Source organism: Typopeltis vanoorti, chromosome 2, assembly GCF_054136105.1.
Source record: "Typopeltis vanoorti isolate ZY-2024b chromosome 2, IOZ_Tvanoo_1.0, whole genome shotgun sequence".
NCBI classification, from domain to species: Eukaryota; Metazoa; Arthropoda; class Arachnida; order Uropygi; family Thelyphonidae; genus Typopeltis; species Typopeltis vanoorti.
The window spans coordinates 77,562,120-77,578,841 of record NC_143550.1 but is presented as its reverse complement, the minus strand read 5'-3'; the positions used below and the strand labels follow the sequence as shown (position 1 = coordinate 77,578,841).

Sequence of the window (16,722 nt, the reverse complement as noted above, 5' to 3'; positions counted from 1 at the left end):
TAATATGATATTGCCATTGATGCCATCTATTCACATTAACAATCTTTCTCAGGGCTCTCATATATGCAGTCTTTAGTCTTTGGTCAAGTGTTTTACTTCTAACCCAGATCTCAGATAAAACTGATTTGAACACAGTCTTCTATACAGCTAATTTAGTGTTTTGACTAATTTCTCTCTTATTCCTTATAAATGTATATTCAGTTCACTTCCTACCACACCAGCTTTGTTGATTTTCTAGTCTATTTCCATATTTAATTTAACATCATCATCAAATTCCTGCCATGTACCCTCAAGGGGTGTACAGGATATGATAGTACTACATGAAAACTTTACATCATTACTAACTTCCTATCTACAATTTTCGTCCAAATCAGTCTGTTACTTCTCAAGACTCCAACATTATCAGATCTTATATTTTTATCTTCTAAGGCACTTTTTACCGTATCAATCCACCTATATCTTGGTCTTCCTCTGGGTTGTTTTGCTGCTAACCTGGCAGAGAAACACTTGTTTTGCTAATCTTTCTTCATCCATTCTGTTTAAGTGACCATACCACCTGAGATTAGCTCTGCTAACGCATTCCTGGATGTTGACAATGTCAAGTTCTTTCCTAATATCCTCATTTTTAATATGATATTGCCATTGATGCCATCTGTTCACACCTATAATCTTTCTCAGGCCTCTCATATCTGTGGTCTCTAGTCTTTGGTCAAGTGTTTTACTTCTGACCCAGCTCTCAGATCCATAAGTTAAAACTGGTTTGAACACTGTCTTGTATACAGCTAATTTTGTGCTCTGACTAATTTCTCTCTTATTCCATATGAATTTATTCAATTGACTTCCCACCATACCAGCTTTGCTGATTCTGTTGTCTATTTCTATATTTAATTTACCATCTTCAGTAAAAATTGTGCCTAAGTAGCTGAAATGTTTTACTTGTTCTACAAGTTCTCCATTCACAACACAGTTGACATTTTCAATGATTCTACCTATTTTCATTGTCTTTGTCTTTTTATTGCTGACCTTCATACCATATCTATTACAACAGCTATTCAATTTAGTCAGAGAATCTTGCAGACTTGTAGCGGATTTATTTAGAAGTATAACATCATCTGCATAAAGCAAAGACCTGACATTAACATCTCCAATTTTGATATCAAGTTTAATACCACATTCTTCATAATGTGATCCATACAGATAATGAATAACAGAGGGGATAATGTACATCCTTGTCTCACACCAGATTTAACATTAAACCATCTTCCTGTACTTCCTTCAGTTCTAACTGCTGACTTACAACTCAAATAAACACTAAGTATTGCGCTTGATATAATGCCCCATTGACACCATATAACTGTAGCGTATTGAATAGCTTCTCTCTTGGCAGCTTGTCATATGCTTTTTCCAAATCGACAAAACTTAAATACAGATCTCTGTTATATTCCCATGCTTTCTCGACTATTTGTCGTAAAGCGAAGATCTGATCCTGACAGCCTCTATTTGGCCTGAATCCAGCTTGTTCTTCACCAAACTTTTCTTCCACAATTCTTCTCAACCGCTTCTCAAGTATACTTGCATAGATCTTGCCAGGAACACTCAGTAGGGAAATACCTCTGTAATTCTCACATTCAGTTTTATTTCCCTTTTTATATATGGGTACTATGAGAGCTCTACTCCAATCATCGGGAATTCGTGCCTCTGTCCAGGATTTCTGAACTATGCAGTGCAGCCACTGTAAGATTCTTATACCACCATATTTCAGCATTTCTGGTCGAATATCATCTACTCCTGCTGCCTTTCCACATTTCAAGCCTTTGATGGCTTTTTCTACTTCAAGTATGGATATGCATTCCTGACTGCATGCCTGTTTAGTGTTTTTTACCACTATGCTGTCATCACTGCTTGTTTCATTTAGCAGTTTTTCACAGTAATTACTCCTTACTTCAAGAATATCCTTTTCTCCCGTTTTCATGTCACCCTTTATCATCTCTAACTCCTTTTACAGCACTCTTTCCCCCATTTCTAAGCTTCTTCAACAACCTCCAGAATATTTTGTCACCTTCTTGATATTTATTTTCAATATTCTTGCCAAAGTCCTCCCATGACTTTTGTTTAGCATTCTTGCATTTGTCTCTGTATTGTCTAAGAGCACAAGTTCAGGGAGTTCTGATTTTTTTATCCTTGCAGACAACCTCACCACATGCCTCTCTGGCTGTATCAATCAATCTTTTCTTCAGAGTTTGCCACTGAGTCTCCAAGGTTTGATTCCTGTTCTCAAACTCTTTCATTTTTTCTTCAATAATCTTTGTGTATTTTAGTCTACAGTTCACATCTGAGAGCTGCTCAACTTTTATTCGCTTTAAAACTTTCTTACATGTTATTCTTTTCAATATGAAATTCAATTTTATCCTGCTCAAGACTAAATAGTGATCACTTCCAATTTCAAATCCTCTGTACACTCTGGTGTGCTGCAACAGGGAGAAAACATCACTATCAACAATAACATAGTCAATGAGACTTTTCTTATTCCTTGCCTCTTCTCTCCATGTGAATTTGTGCACATATTTATGTTGGAACATGGTGTTAGTAATAATCAGTCCATGTCCTGAGCAGAAATCCAACAGATATTTGCCATTATTATTAGCTTTGCACTTTTCTCCAAATTTTCCCAAAATATTTTTGTATGTCTCACAATCATTTCCTACTCTGCCATTTAGATCCCCAACAAGGACCAACTTTTCCTTTTTTCATTGTGTCAGTTGCTTTTTCTAAAGCCTCAAAAAATTTCTCCACTTCTACCTTAGTAGAACCTTCTGTGGGACCATATAAGTCTCATTGTCCAGTTCCCCATTCTCATATTTGCCAACATTACTCTATTTGAGACTGACTGCCATTCAAGAAGATTAACCTCGTATTTTGTGTTGAATACTATGGCTACTCCTTCTTTTCCTTGATTGTCATTGCCTGAATATAACATTTTGTATTTATTGCTCAGAAAGATCTCATTAGTTTTGTCTTTTTTGTTTCAGTCACCCCTATTATGTCAATCTGGTACTTATCTAATTCCTCAGCTAGCTCCATTTCTTTGCCATTCAGGCTTCTTATGTTGATAGTACCGATCTTTAACTCTGGTGATGTTGAGTTGGGGTTTGTTTTCAGATTTGTTCCAGTAGCTGACTTTTCGCTGTTTGCCCTGGTTCCCTGGCGAAAACAACGAGGGCCTTGTTTAACCGGGCAACGCCCCAGCCGGCATGAAATTTTGTCATGTCGTACCAACATTTTTTATTTTGGTTTAACCAATAAGAATACAATTTGGTCCGCTAAATCCAAACTGCCAGCCCATCCTCGTTCGTTCAGTATCCAAGTAGATACCCAACAGGGTGCACCACGAGAAGGTGAGCATTGGACATTAGGTCAGAAGCCCTGGTCGGTTCTCCTCATTCCTTTAAAGGCTATGTGGAGGTCTCCTCTCAGTTATACAGCTTTGACCCTTAAGCACCCCCATCTTCATAAAAATCATGCATAAGTAGCTGAAATGTTTTTACTTGTTCTATAGGTTCTCCATTCACAATGCAGTTGATATTTTTAATGCTTCTGCATGTTTTTATTGTCTTTGTTTTGTTATTGCTGACCTTCATACCAAATTTATTACAACAGTTATTCAATTTAGTCAGGGAATCTTGCAGACTTGGACTTGAAATTTATTCAGAAGTATAACATCATCTGCATAAAGTAAAGAGCTGAGATTAACATCTCCAATTTTGATATCAGGTTTAATACTGCTTTCCTTCATAATGTGATCCATATAGATATATGAATAACAGAGGGGATAATGTACATCCTTGTCTGACATCAAATTTAACATCAAACCATCTTCCTATTTTTCCTTCAATTCTAACTGCTGACTTACAACTCAAATAAAGACTATATATTGCATGATGCAATGCTCCATTGACAAAAGGCATATGACACCTTGTCATATGCCTTTTGCAGGTCTACAAAACTTAAATACAGATCTTTTTTATATTCCCATGATTTCTCAACTATTTGTCGTAAAGTGAAAAGCTGATTACGACAGTATCTATCTGGCGAGAATCCAGCATGTTCTTCACCGAGCTTCCCTTCCACAATCCTATTTAACTGCTTCTCAAGTATACTTGCATAAATCTCACACTCAGCAGGGAAATGCCTCTGTCCTTTCTTTTAGTATTGCATGGTGATCAGCATTCATTTTGGAAATTATAGCCTTCACAACCGTGTTATAAATTACTATTTTTAATTTCCAGATGTTTCGACCTTCATATTACGGTCATCATCTGAAACTATATACAAATATACAAGGACAAGCTGAGTTACATTTCACACAGTAAGCTAAAGAAACAATGATTTGATCACCGGTTATTCTACTGGCATGACCTCTAGTGAAAAAAAAAAAAAAAAAGATACAGATAAAATTAAAAATTACTTAAATATTTAGAAACTTCATCAAAGCTAAATTCTATTTAATATAACATGGGAGAAACAATCTTTCATATTGATAGTTTTCTTACAATAACAATGATGATCTATTTTTAACATGGCAATTGTTATATTAGATTTATGATTCTGGATTATCTACAGTCCTGTTTATAGTTAACTCTTAGGAAGAAAGGTTCCATGGGTAATATGCTTAGATTTTTAGACCATCATTATTGTTCAGATTGGGGTGGTTGATAAGAATCTCACAGATTTCCTTAAATTTGTGTTCATACCATGTTTTGGTGTGATGTAAACAACTGGTGCTTTTCCAGTCAATTCTATTTAAGTGTTCAGGGCATGATCAGAAAGGCCAGCTTCACCTTAGTTATTATATTTAATGTGTCGTTTATGTTCCTTTTGTCTGATAGGAATTGTGCATCCTGTTTCCCCTATGTATGGTAGATTACAGGTGCAATAAATATGGTATACTCCAGGGCGGGCCAGTGGAGGGAGTGGGTCTTTGGATGAGTTGAGTAAGCTTTTTAATTTTGCAGGAGATATAAAGGTGGCTTTGAGGTTGTATTTCTGTAGTATTCTGTTTATTTTATCTGATGTCCCTTTAATGTAAGGAATGGTTATAGTTTTATTGTAGTCTGGTTTATCTTTGTTTTTTATTGAGGTCTTGTAGAGAATTTTGTTAATGGTGTTTTGGCTGTAACCATTTTTTAGAAAAGTATTGCTGATAACTTTAAATTCTTTTTTCAGTGTTTGTTCACTGGAGCAGATCTTCAAAGACCTGTTTTTTAGAGTATTAATGACACTTAATTTTTGTGTTGGGTGGTGGTGGTAGGAGTTTATGTGTATATATTGGCCAGTATGTGTTGGTTTCCAGTAAAAACATTGAGGAGAGAAGAGACTGCCAGAAGGAAGACGAGTGACAAGTGTATCTAGAAATGGAAGTGTGTTCTGTTTTTCAATCAATTGCAAACTGGATGCGTTTGTGTTGTTTGTTTAGGTGGCTAAGGAAAGTGTCTGGCAGCCATGGGACAAGATAGTAAAAATATCGTCAACATATCTAAGCCAGACTTTGGGTTTTAAAGGAGAGGAATCTAGAGCATGTTGCTCAAAATGTTCCATATAAAAGTTAGAAATGGGGGGGGGGGGGGGGATAATGGCGAGCCCATGGCTGTGCCTTCTTTTTGTAGGTATAAAACAATTTGCCATACAAAATAACTAGAACGTAACACATGCACAAAGAGCGGCGTGATATCTGGAGGGAATTTGTTCTGTAAAAGAAGAATTGTGTCATTGATTGGGACATTCGTAAAGAGGGCAGAGACATCAAACCTGACTAATAAAACATGTTTTTCTAATGTAATGTCTTTGATTATGTTTATGAAGTGTTGTGTGTTTCTGATATAGAAGGGGGGGAAATGACCTACCAGCTCCTTGAGTGTTGCCGCTAATTTCTTGGCTAGGTGATAATTCGGGCTGTCTATACCTTCGACTATTGGCTGGAGTGGTGAGTTTTGTTTGTGTATCTTAGGTAGACTATAAATTCCCGGGGAACAAGAGTAGTGCGGAAGTAATTTTTTTACTTTATTTTCAGGCTATGTAGCAGGTGGAGAGGATGTTGCGAGTGGAAACACTGAATGTTGGAAGCATGACTGGAAGGGGAGGAGAAGTGGCAGATATGATGAGGAAGAGGAAGTTGGACATTTTATGTGTGCACGAGACAAGGTGGAAGGCACAGGAACTGGACAATGGATATAAACTGTTCTACTCTGGAGCGAATAACGAGGAAAGAAATGGCATAGGAATTGTGGTGTGTGGCAGAATGAAGGGCGAAGTACTGGAAGTGGGTAGAAGGAAAGATAGGATCATGCGAATAAAACTGGGTCTTGGGAAGAGTGGGTGGTTGTATTATGTGTATATGCCCCGCAAGTAGGCTGTACTGCAGAGGAGAAAGATGAGTTCCGGAACGTGTTAGATGAAGAAATGAGGGAACTGGAAGAAAACGAGATGAGGATTGTCGGAGGAGACTTGAACGGACACATAGGGAGACAGAATAGAGACTGTGAAAGGGTGCATGGTGGCCACAGAGTGGGAATGATGAACCAGGAAGGAGAGAGGGTTGTGGACTTTGCAGTAGCGTTTGATCTGGCAACTGAACTCGTTTTTCTACAAGAGGAAAGAACATTTAGGAGTAGTAACAACAGTTCACAAATTGACTACATTTTGACTAGAAGAAAACATCTTAAGGCTGTGACAAATTGTAAAGTAATTCCAACAGATCAAGTGGCACAGCAACACCGACTGCTGTGTGCACTTTAAAATAAGATCAAAGATAAGAACCTCTGGAAGCCATGGGATGAAGACAATTAAGTGGTTTTGCTTAAAAGAAGAGAGTGTGAGGAATTGTTTTAGGGAGAGGGCGTTAAAGAGGATTTCAGATGGACTGGAAAGTGTACAAGATTGGTGGAAACATAATTCAAAAGTAATCCTGAGCTGTGCAATCGAGGTGCTTGGTGAGACATCTGGAAAGATTAGAGAGCAGAAGGAGGGTTGGTGGTGGAATAATAATGTACAAGTGGCAGTGACAGCTAAGAGGAAGGCAAAGCAGAAGTGGGATGAGTCAAGAGTGGAAGAGGATAGAGAGGTGTACAGGAGAGAGAAAGCAAGAAGCTAAGAGAGTTGTGGCATAGGCGAAGGCCATGGCATATCAAGATCTGTAAGATCAATTAGAAACAAAGGAAGGACAGAGAAAAATTTACCAACTAGCGAAATGTAGAAATAAAGCAGCAAAGGACATCTTACATGTGAGGCAGATCAAAGACGCCGAAGGAAGAGTATTATGGAGGGATGTGGACATAAGAAATAGATGGAGAATATACTTTGAGGGACTTCTGAATGACGAAAATGCAAGGACTCACAGAGAAGATGGGCAGCCTTCTGAGAGGATGGTTGAGAACATCAGTAGAGTGGAAGTGACAGAGGTCATGAAGAGGATAAGGAATGGAAAATCGGTGGGCCCCGACAGAATTCCAGTGGAGGCATGGAAGGCACTGGGGGGAAGAGGGAATCGACCTGCTGTGGGACCTGTTCATGAAAGTTTGCCAACAGGAAAATATACTAGAGGAATGGAGGGAGAGTACTCTTGTCCCCATCTACAAGGGTAAAGGGGATGCACAAGACTGTAAAAATTACAGAGGAATAAAGCTGATGTCCCACACAATGAAAATCCTAGAAAGGGTTCTTGATGGAAGATTGAGGAAGGAGGTGGAGATTGCAGAGGAACAATTTGGCTTCATGCTGGGTAGATCAACAACAGATGCTATCTTTGGGTTACGGCAGATGATGGAAAAGTTTCGAGAGAAACAACGGGAGCTACATCTGGCATTTATCGATCTGGAGAAAGCATATGATAGAGTGCCAACAAGAAGTCTGGAGGTGTCTAAGGGAGAAGAAGGTTCCGGAGAAATATGTCAGGTTGGTGCGGGAGATGTACAGAAATGTGAAGACAAGTGTTCGGACCTGTCTGGGACAGACAAAGTTTTCAAGTAACAGTTGGCTTGCATCAAGGGTCATCTGGTGACGGGGGAGGTGAGAGAAAATGCGCCTTGGACAATGTTGTATGCAGATGACATCTTGCTGTGTGTAGATTCAAGAGAAGAAGCAGGAACCAAACTGGAAAGATGGAGAAAAGTACTCGAAGAGAGAGGTATGAGACTGAGCAGAAGTAAGACAGAGTATATGTGTTACACAGTGGGCAGCAGCCAGGAGACAGATCTGGAGCTGGAAGGAAATGTGATCAGGAAGGTGAGGGACTTTAGATATTTAGGTTCAACAGTGGAAGAAGATGGAGGAACCGAGAAGGAAGTGGGATGCAGGATACAAGCGGGTTGGAGGAACTGGAGGGAGATGGCTGGAGTGTTATGCGATAAGAGGGTGCCAATCAATCTGAAAGGCAAAATCAATAGGACAATAGTGAAGCCAGCTATGACTTCACTATTGTCCGATAGAAACTGTGTCCCTGAGGAAAAATAACATCAGCAGGATAGAAGTAGCAGAGATGAGAATGCTTAGGTGGGGTTGCGGTGTGATCAGCAAGCATCGTCTGAGAAATGACTATGTAAGGGGAACAGTGAAAGTTACGAACTTAGAAGCAAAGATACAGGAGGCAAGGTTGAGATGGTTTGGTCATGTGATGAGGGAGGACGAATATGTGGGAAGAAGGGTCATGCAGATGGATTTGCAAGTAAGGAGGAAGTGTGGGCAGCCAAAGAAAAGATGGAGGGAGCTGGTGGAAGAGGACTTGAGGATGAAGAACGTGGTTGTGGTGACAGCCCCAGACGGGAGGATGTGGAGGAGACTCATCATCAACAGTGACCCCACTTAAGTGGGAAAAGCTGCAGAAGAAGAAGCAGTAAATGATTTAAGTAGTTTCTCTGTTTTCTTTTTTATTCTATTGGCTGGATCATAGTTAACAAGTTTGTATGTACTATTGTCTGAGACTAGCAGATTCATTTTTTCTAAATAAATGGTTCGGTTTAGAATAACGGTGGCACTTCCTTTATTGGTTCTAGTTATTACGATGTTCAGATTTGATTTTAATGAATTCACCGCTGTTAATTCGTGTTTCGTTAAGCTGCCCGTTATTGTTTTCTTATAATTTATATTTAAAATGTTTCTCCCATGACATCTTAAACAGAATTTAGCTTTGATGTAGTTTCTAAATATTTCGTTAATTTTTAATTTTATCTGTATCTTTTTTTTTTTCACTAGAGGTCATGCTAGTAGAATAACTGGTGATCAAATCATTGTTTCTTTAGCTTACTGTGTGAAATGTAACTCAGCTTGTCCTCGTATATACATCGGTCGAAACATCGGGAAATTAAAAATAGTTATTTATAACACGGTTGTAAAGTCCATAATTTCCAAAATGAAATACCTCTGTAATTCTTGCATTCAGTTTTATTTCTCTTTTTATATATGGGTGCTATGAGAGCTCTACTCCAATCATCTGGAATTCCTCCCTCTGCCCAGGCCTTCTGAACTATGCAGTGAAGCAACTGAAAGACAGCAGGAGTAGATATGCAACCAGAAATGCTCATGTGCAGAAGTACACGAGCATTTCTGGTTGCATATCTACTCCTGCTGTCTTTCCACATTTCAAGTTTTTGATGGTCTTTTCTACTTCACTTAGCAATTTTTCGAAGTAATTACTCCTTACATCAAGGATATGCTTTCTTCTTTTCCTTCACTGCCTCTTTAACTTCCTGTGTCCATCATGGAGTTTTCTGATTTTCTCATCCTTGCAGACAACCTCAGACAACCTCAGTCTCCCTTGCTAAATCAATGAATGTTTTCTTCAGGGCTTGCCACTGAATCTCTAAATTTGGTTCCTGTTCTCAAGCATCTTTCATTTTTTCTTGAATAGCATTTGTGTATTTTAGTCTACAGTTCACACCTGAGAACTGCTCGAATACATTTGTATTTATTGTTTAGAAAGATCTCATCAGTTTTGTTTTATTTGCTTTAAAACTTTCTTATATGTTCTCCTTTTCAATATGAAATAAATTTTATCCTGCGCAAGACTAAATGGTGATCACTTCCAATTTCAAATCCTCTGTACACTCTAGTGTCCTGGACCAGTGAGAACATATTACTATCAACAATAACAAGGTCAATGAGACTTTTCTTATTCCTTGCCTCTTCTCTCCATGTGAATTTGTGCACATTTTTATGTTGAAACATGGTGTTAGTAATAACCAGTCCATCTCCTGAGCAGAAATCCAACAGGTATTTGCCATTATTATTAGCTTTGCTCTTTTCTCCAAATTTTCCCAAAATATTTTTGTATGTCTGACAATCATTTCCTACTTTGCTATTTAGATCCCCAATAAGGACCAACTTTTCCTTTTTCATTGTGTCAGTTGCTTTCTCTAAAGCCTCAAAAAATTCCTCCATTTCTAACCTTAGAACTTTCGGTGGGACCATAAGCACATTTCAGTCTCATTGTTCAGTTCCCCATTCTAATATTTGCCCACATCACTCTACTTGAGACTGCCTACCATTCAAGAACATTAGCCTCGTATTTAGTGTTGAATACTATGCCTACTCCTTTTCCTTGTCATTGCATTTTGTATTTATTGCTAAGAAAGATCACACCAGTTTTTGTCTTTTTTGTTTTAGTCACCTCTATTATGTCGATCTGGTACTTATCAAATTCTTCTGCTAGTTCTAATGATATATGCACGTAAACACAAGAAAGATATTTAATTAACGAAATATTTCGGTCTGGAAATAGCAGACCATCTTCAGTGGTATTACAAGAACAGTTTTAAAAAATACAACCTAGAATACTAACAATAGACAATTAAAAATAGAACACGCCTCGTGATGTTATATCACTAAGTATTAAGTATAAAACGGAACATTTTGAAGTAGAGACATGATTGGGAAAAAAAAAAAATTGATGAGTAATCTTGATTAGACTTTCCCAGATTTTTGATATAGATATACAGTCATTACGATTCAGGTTGGGACGATGAAGCAAGGCCTCCACGCTTACCTTGAACAAACGTTCGAACCTATAACGGGATCTATGTAAGAGGCGAGTCCTAGACCAAAAGATGCTGTGGTCAGTTTGAATCCCGTGTTGAGCCAATCCAGACTTTTCAGGTTTGTTGTGGAGAATGGAGGATTTGATGTTCTTGGATTCTCATTTTCCTTCTCCTAAAGACAAACGCTCAACTTTATCTCTTCTTGGAGTTGATCAAATTCCTTGCAACTGTGATCTCTCCTATTTTGGACAGACTGGACGTTCTCTTGAAAAAAAAAAGAATTCAAGAACATCAATACTCCATTCTTCACAATAAAACTGAAAAGTCTGGATCTATCTACAATCTCCCTATCTACAATTTTCCTTCAAATCAGTCTGTTACTTGTCGAGACTCCAACATCATCAGATCTTATATTTCTATAGTCTAAGGCACTTTGTACCATATCAATCCACATATACCTTGGTCTTCTTCTGGGTCATTTACCTGGCAGAGAACACTTGTTTTGCTAATCTTTCCTCGTCCATTCTATTTAAGTGACCATACCACCGAGATTAGCTCTGCTAATGCATTCCTGGATGCTGACAATGTCAAGTTCTTTCCTAATATCCTCATTTTTAATATGATATTGCCATTGATGCCATCTGTTCTTGCCTCTAATCTTTCTCAGGACTCTCATATCTGTGGTCTCTAGTCTTTGGTCAAGTGTTTTACTTCTGACCCAGCTCACAGATCCATAAGTTAAAACTGGTTTGGTTTGAACACTGTCTTGTATACAGCTAATTTAGTGTTCCGACCAATTTCTCTCTTATTCCATATGAATTTATTCAATTGACTTCCTACCATACCAGCTTTGTTGATTCTGTTGTCTATTTCCATATTTAATTTATCATCTTCACTAAAAATCGTGCCCCTAAGCAGCTGAAATGTTTTACATGTTTTGTAAGTTCTCCATTCACAATGCAGTTGATATTTCAAATGTTTCTGCCTATTTTCATTGTCTTTCTCTTTTTAATGCTGACCTTCATACCATATCTATTACAACAGTTATTGTATTTAGTCAGAGAATCTTGCAGACTTGTAGCAAATTTATTTAGAAGTATAACATCATCTGCATAAAGCAAAGAGCTGATATTAACATCTCCAATTCTGATATCAAGTTTAATACCACTTTTCTTCATAATGTGATCCAAATAGATAATGAATAACAGAGGGGATAATGTATATCCTTGTCTCACACCAGATTTAACATTAAACCATCTTCCTGTACTTCCTTCAATTCTAACTGGTGACTTACAACTCAAATAAAGACTAAGTATTGCTTGATATAATTTCCCATTGACACCATATAACTGTAGCGTATTGAATAGCTTCTCTCTTGACACCTTGTCATATGCCTTTTCCAGATCGACAAAACTTAAATACAGATCTTTGTTATATTCCCATGCTTTCTCAACTATTTGCCTTAAAGTGAAGACCTGATCTTGACACCCTCTATTTGGCCTCAATCCAGCTTGTTCTTCACCAAGCTTTTCTTCCATAATTCTTCTCAACCGTTTCTCAAGTATACTTGCATAAATCTTACCAGGAACACATCAGTAGGGAAATACCGCTGTAACTCTCACATTCAGTTTTATTTCCCTTTTTATACATGGATATTATGAGAGCTCTACTGCAATCATCGGGAATTTGCCCCTCTGTACAGGCCTTCTGAACTATGCAGTGCAGCCACTGTAAGACTTTTTATACCACCATACTTTAGCATTTCTGGTCGAATATCATCTGCTCCTGCTGCCTTTCCATGTTTCAAGCCTTTAATGGCTTTTTCTACTTCAAGTATGAATATGTATTCCTGACTGTATCCCTGTTGAGTGTTTTTTACCACTATGCTATCACTGCTTGTTTCATTTCGCAATTTTTCGAAGTAATTACTTCATACTTCAAGGATATCTTTTTCTCCCGTTTTCATGTCACCTTTATCATCTCTAACTCCTTTTACAGCACTCTTTCCTCTGTTTGTAAGCTTTTTCAACAATCTCCAGAATATCTTACCTCCTTCTTGATATTTTTTGTTCTTGCCAAAGTCCTCTAATGACTTTTGTTTAGCCAGTTTTACACGTGTTTAGCTTTCTTACATTTGCCTCTATATTCTCTAAGAGCACAAGCTGGCTTATTTGCCAGGAACTTTTGATATGCTTTCTTCTTTTCCTTCACTGCCTCTTTAACTTCCTGTGTCCACTATGGAGCTCTGATTTTTGTATCCTTGCAGACAACCTCACCACATGCCTCTCTGGCTGAATCAATCAGGGTTTTCTTCAAGGCTTGTCACCGAATCTCTAAGGTTTGGTTCCTGTTCTCAAACTATTTTATTTCTTTTTCAATAATCTTTGTGTATTTTAGTCTACAGTTCACACCTGAGAACTGCTCAACTTTTATTCGCTTTAAAACTTTCTTAAATGTTATTCGTTTCAATATGAAATTCAATTTTATCCTGCTCAAGACTAAATAGTGATCACTTCCAATTTCAAATCCTCTGTACACTCTGATGTCCTGCACCAGGGAGAAACACATCATATCAACAATATCATAGTCAATGAGACTTTTCTTACTCCTTGCCTCTTCTCTCCATGTGAATTTGTGCACATTTTTATGTTGGAACATGGTGTTAGTAATAACCAATCCATGTCCCAAGCAGAAATCCAACAGGTATTTGCCATCATTATTAGCTTTGCTCTTTTCTCCAAATTTTCCCAAAATATTTTTGTATGTCTGACAATCATTTTCTACTGCTATTCAGATCCCCAACAAGGACCAACTCTTCCTTTTTCATTGTGTCAGTTGCTTTTTCTAAAGCATCAAAAATTTCCTCCACTTCTACTTTAGTAGAACCTTCTGTGGGACCATAGGCACAACTAAGTCTCATTGTCTAATTCCCCATTCTGATATTTGCCCACATCACTCTACTTGAGACTGCCTACCATTCAAGATTAGCCTCGTATTTTGTGTCGAATACTATGGCTACTCCTCCTTTTCCTCGATTGTCATTGCCTGAATATAACATTTTGTATTTATTGCTCAGAAAGATCTCATCAGTTTTTGTCTTTTTTGTTTCAGTCACCCCAATTATGTAGATCTGGTACTTATCTAATTCCTAAGCTAGCTCCATTTCTTTGTCATTCAGGCTTCTTATGTTGACAGTACCGATCTTTAACTCTGGTGATGTTGAGTTGGGGTGTGCTTTCAGGTTTGTTCCAGTAGCTGACTTTTCACTATTCGCCCTGGTTCCTTTGCGAAAACAACGGAGACCTTGTGTAACTGGGAGACGCCCCAGCCGGCATGAAATTTTGTCATGTTGTACCATCATTTTGTATGTTGGTTTAAGCCAATAAGAATACAATTTGGTTGGCTAAATCCCAAATTGCCAGCCCATCCTCGTTTGTTCAGTATCCAGGTAGATACCCAACAGGGTGCACCAGAAGAAGGTGAGGATTGGACATTAGGTCAGAAGTCCTGGTCGGTTCTTCGCATTCCTTTAAAGGCTATGTGGAGATCTCCTCTCAGTTATACAGCTTTGACCCTTGAGCACCCCAACAAAAATTCACTGATTTCTTTATTTTTCAAGGTATGAAAAAAATACATCATCTTCAAATTCCTGATGTGTATCTTCAGGGAGTGTAGAGGATGTTATGACAGTAGCACAACAGTTTACATCATTGGTAACTTCCTATTGACTATTTTCCTTCAAATTAATCTGTTCTCTGTCAGGACTCCAATATTGGCAGCTGATATATTTCAGTCTTCTAAGGCACTCCTCAACAACTGTATTACGTACCCATCTGAATCCACTAAAATTCAGATGAGTACGTAAAAAAATCTAAGAAATAAGTGTTTTTTTGTCAGGAAATCAGGATGTTTTTTTTCTTTTTTTTTTGAGTGATCAATAATGTTCTTCAAAAACTTGGTTTCTTAACCATTCTGTTTAAGTGATCATACTACTTATATTAGCTCTGCTCCCACATACTAATAATGCCAAGTTTTTTCGTATTATCCTTAATTTTAATGTGATCTGCCATTGATACCATCTATTCATCTTCATCTCCCCTAATCTTTCTCAAAACTCTCATGTCTGTGATTTCCAGTCCCTGATCATGTGTTTTATTTATTACTTAGCTCTCAAGATCGATAAGTTCAAACTGGTTTGAATAGTGTCTTGTATACAGCTAGTTAGTGCTCTAGCTAATTTCTCTCCTACTCCATTTAAATTCTGTTGTCTATTTTCATATTTAATTTGCTATCTTGACTAAAAATTGTCCTAAATAGCTGAAATAGTTTACTTGTTCTATAGGTTCTCTATTCAAGATGAAGCTGATGTTATCAATGATTCTGCAACTATTTTCTGAGACTACTTTCATCTTTTTACAGCAGATTTTCATACAAATTTAGTTAAGGACTCTTGATGACTTAAACTACATTTATTTAGGAGTATAACATCACCTGCAGGTCACTTAAGGGTCAAAACCAAATAACTAGGAGGAGATTTCCACATTGCCTCTAAGGAATGTAGAGAACTGGCTGGGGCTTCTGACCTAATGTCCAATCCTCCATCATGTGGTGCACCCTGTTAGGTATCCAATGGATACTTAACAAACAAGCATGGGCTGGAAATTTGGGACTTAGTCAACAAAACTGTATTCTCTATTGGCTTAAACCACAAATAAGGTGATGTGCAACATGACGAGATTTCATGCTGGCTGGGGCATCACTGGGTTAAACAAGCCCCCCCCATGTTTTAATCAGGGAACCAGGGCAAGCAGCAAAATGTCAGCTACAGGAATAAACTCAAGCTTAACATCCAGAAGAAGAATAAACCCAATGTAAGAAGAAATGAAGATAAAAACCATCAACATATAAGGAGTATTAATGGAAAGGAAATCGAGCTTGCACAAAAACTAGAAAAGTACCATGTGGACATAATTAGTATCACAGAAACAAATAAGACAAAAACAGATGAGATCTTACTAAATAGTAAATATAGGATGTTATATTTGGGCAATAATGATCAAGAAAAAGAAGGAGTAACAATAGCATTACACCAATCAAGAAGATAAACTTCTTGATTGAAAGGCAGTTACAAGTAGAGTTATATGAGTGAACTTTAAAATGGGAAAATGGACAATGAAACTTATTCACTTATTTATTATTAAGTTCGAAGATACAACAGTATGATGATACAACAGCAATGAGCCCCTTTCATGGGGAGGTATGGCACCATCTCAATTCCCCATATTTTCACCCAGGCTTGAAACCGGCATAGCTGATGAATCAGACCTGTGGCTGAGGGACCATCTTAAGTATTCCTGACTGTAATCTGTGTGTGTTCACGCGCCCAGTTTGCCTGTTCTGGGAGGACAAAAAACCTGAGTTTCTGGGTGAAAAAACCCTTACCTCAGTATGAGACTGGCTAACTCACCTTTTGTCAAAAAAGACCAGATAAAGGTTCCTCATGTCGTGGACAGGAATTGAACCCAGGTCTTTCTGACCAAAGGGCTTCATCTATACCGACTGAGCTATGGAGGCTCTTATTTGTACTTATAGTCCTACACTTGGGGTCCCCATATTTGAGGGTACATATCAATTGATGATGATGGAGAAACTGAATACACTCTGCACAGTTTTGTGTTTGGAAAATCACCAGAAATAC

The 16,722-nt window shown here is 37.8% G+C and overlaps 1 protein-coding gene across 1 annotated transcript in view; it reads right to left on the bottom strand.

The window, feature by feature from the left end:
- LOC150109194 (serine/threonine-protein kinase A-Raf-like) overlaps positions 1 to 16,722 on the bottom strand; it is a 344,481-nt gene that overhangs the window by 123,651 nt on the left and 204,108 nt on the right. The gene's annotated exons all lie outside the window — the stretch shown is intronic.